General features: G+C 49.8%; 1 protein-coding gene across 2 annotated transcripts in view; it reads right to left on the reverse strand.

The window, feature by feature from the left end:
- Positions 1-2,811, reverse strand: part of MAP1A (microtubule-associated protein 1A) — a 20,742-nt gene that overhangs the window by 15,005 nt on the left and 2,926 nt on the right. The gene's annotated exons all lie outside the window — the stretch shown is intronic.

Here is a 2,811-nt window from a genome sequence, read left to right on the forward strand (position 1 = left end):
AAGGCGGTGCCAGGGCGGGGAAGAGGGGCTGGTCCATGACGAGGCACTGGAGACTTAACTGTTTCTGTGCCTTTACAGTGTCAGTGCTCTGGTGCCTCTCCCATGGCTCTGGGGGTCTGCAGAGTTGTCTAGCAGCTCCAAGAACCAGGGTGGTCTCCAATGGCCCACAGAACCCTTCTCCCCCAGTCCTGCTCAGTCAGGAAATACTCTTTTAGCATCAGCCGAAAGACCAAAGCCCTGTGCTCCGGCACACTGTGGGGGACAGAGGAGGTACGGGCTGCCTGCCCCGCCCCTTCTCTCAGGAACCATCTGCTGCCTCTCTCCTCAGACCCTGGGAGTGACCTTCAATCCCTGGAGGAACGGGAGACAAAGGGGCTGGGGGCCTGAGAGCACGGGGCAGGAGTGAGGGGACTGCTTGAGACCAAGGCTGGGGAGCAGAGTTGTGCTGAGCTCTGTCAGTGGCTTCTGAGCCACAGCTACAGAAACCAGGGGAGGGCAGAAATAGGTATCATTTTGGGTTGGAGGGTAGTTCGAAATTCTGGAGTGGACACGTGGTCCTAGACAATCTGGGGTGGGGCACAGGAACCCTGGGATCATGCAATTTTCTGCACTTGTCTATGTCTCTTTGATGTCTCTGTCTTATACTATCTTAAGCCTTCTAATATTGGCTCTGTTTCCCTTAGTCTCTGCCTCTGTCTCAGATTTAGTGACATGCTTTAGGATTCAAAGGGAGGAACTGGAGATCTCTAGCACTCCCTTCCAACCTGGTGATGCTCATGTTCCCACAAAGTCCTTCCCTGGCTTCTTCCTTTCCATCAACCTTCCCCAGGCCTGGCCAACTCCTAAAGCCTTCCTCACTTTGACATCCACCCACTCACACACCCAACACCAGCCCCACCCTTGCCCCAGGCTGCCAAGAATTGCTTTTGAAGGTCAGAGAAGCCAAAATAGTCTCTGCTCTCAGCATCCCCCATCCCCCCTAAACTGCAGCCAGAGTAGAGGAGGAGCTGAGTCACCAGTACTGGGGAGAGGGGGAGACAAAGGAGGAGGAATCTTTGCTCAGATCCGGGGATGCAAAGCAGCAGCATGGCAACAGCCCCATTTGGATAGAGGAAGCCATCTGCAGAGATACAGAACACAAATCAGGCTGAGTTCCGAGCATCACAAAAGAGAAACACATCCCTTCTGCAACTTCATGCTTATTTCCTCCCATCTCAAACCTTCTATCTTCTCTCTGCTTTCTAGGGCTCTCTGGGGTGGGCTAAGAGGGAAACTTGAGTAGACATTGGCTTGAGAACAAAATAACATTTCCCACCCCAGTGCAGAGCCCACCCTTATTCTCAGATGCTATCCCCAAGGACCACACCCTGGGCCTGGTTTCAACTTGCTGTGGAGTTTTCCCTCAGCCATCACCCTCTAAACAGCCACCCACCACAACCAATCCTTCACCTGCTGTGTTCTGCTGCAATGAAATTGTGAGGTGCCTGAGCTCAGACACAAAGAGACATCCAAAGTCCTGGATTTGAGACCTGACTCTACTATTTTATTAATCATGCAATTAAATGTCAGTTGCCTCTCTGAAAGCTGGCTTTCACTATAAAGTGAGTATAACATTAGTACCACTGTCCAATAATGCTGTGAGGAGTGAATGGCACAAAAGATGAAAAAGTGCTTCGTTCTTAGAATCCTAAACCTGCAGTGCACAAATACCACTGGAAATCTATCTCTCTTCTGTAGAAGATTCATGAGCGGTCATCTAGGTCATCCTAAATCAGAATCTCAAACCAGACTAACTCTAGAGAGTACCCTTAGCTCTCAGGTAAACCCAGAACTAGAAGTGCCTACAGGAAAAGGCTTCAAGTACTATCCATGTCCCTGCTTTCCCATTCTAGACAGCAATGCAACCCCCAGCTGTAGAGGACAACGAGCTGCTCTACTAATTCAGAATGGCTTTCATTGGAGGTAGCAGAACTAGCACTTTCAGTGGTAATGGAGAGTCAGACAGAAGACCTCCAAACTGGCCCTTCAGCCTGTGCATCTTGGAGTCCCAGAATGCCAATCACGAATTATAAATTATGAAGTCCTCTCCCTTTCCTATAGGTGCCCGAGGGTAGAAGTATCGGAGTGTTATTTAAGCTCAGTTTTCCACTGTCCTAACTGTTTCTGGGTTTGTTTGATAAACTTTGGAAGCCCCAGCTTTTTACAGGGGTTAGAAAGGAAGGCTCCAAGTCACCATTGGAGACTGACTACCTAGTACAAAATTCACCTAGGAAATCATTACCAGATTTGACCACTAGAAGGAGCTGGACCACTCCAGCTCTACTTCGGAGGGTCCCTCCTTTTCCCAGTGTGGAGGGTGTGGAGGGGGAGGTGGCTAGGAATGATTGTGCTCTCCCTGCCACTGTAGGGTACAGTTTTGTCCCCTTTTTAAGCATTTTGGCAGAGGGCTTAAGCAGAGGTGAGAAGGATGGCAGTCCGGCCTCCAGGGTGGTCAGAAAGGATTAAGTCATAAGGTCCTAGCATATCCCCTTGAGCCCATCCTAGCAGCCTGGTTCCCTTTGCCTCCCTATTAAAGGGAGGCTGAAGGGAGGGGCAGTGTCTGCAGCTGCTCTAGGCTGACTGTTGTTTGTGGGGACAGCTGAAAGAGGAGCCAGCAGGGGTGGGGCTGTGGCTGTCTTGAGCCTTGTGGGTTTTTCCAGGAAATTCTCTACTATTCTCCAGGGACATAAATCAGGCCACCAAAAAATAAAATAAATAAAATGTTCAAACCTAAAAAAATTCAGTAGGCTAAAGTAAGCCCTAGTCTTAGAT

This window comes from Myotis brandtii, unplaced genomic scaffold (assembly GCF_000412655.1).
Source record: "Myotis brandtii unplaced genomic scaffold, ASM41265v1 scaffold521, whole genome shotgun sequence".
NCBI lineage: Eukaryota > Metazoa > Chordata > Mammalia > Chiroptera > Vespertilionidae > Myotis > Myotis brandtii.